Source organism: Rhagoletis pomonella, unplaced genomic scaffold, assembly GCF_013731165.1.
Source record: "Rhagoletis pomonella isolate Grant_MI unplaced genomic scaffold, Rhpom_1.0 Rhpom_scaffold_00001, whole genome shotgun sequence".
Classification (NCBI taxonomy): Eukaryota; Metazoa; Arthropoda; class Insecta; order Diptera; family Tephritidae; genus Rhagoletis; species Rhagoletis pomonella.
This window is the reverse complement of record NW_023458555.1, coordinates 115,272,725-115,272,933: the sequence shown is the minus strand read 5'-3', so window position 1 is coordinate 115,272,933 and position 209 is coordinate 115,272,725.

The following is a 209-nucleotide window of genomic DNA, read 5'->3' as shown; positions in this document are numbered from 1 at the left end:
TAAAGAGCGTAAGCATCACATGCAAATACATGCGAGAGCGTAACAAAGCGAACGCAAATTCATTCAAACGTAATTGGCACACTAACACAATCACGTTTTCAGCTCGCGTTTACTTGCGGTAGTGATCACATCTGCTCATATACACAGTGTTGCCAACATTGATTTTCAAAAAGCACCAAAAACTTGGAAAAAAGTCGTTTTACCAAACT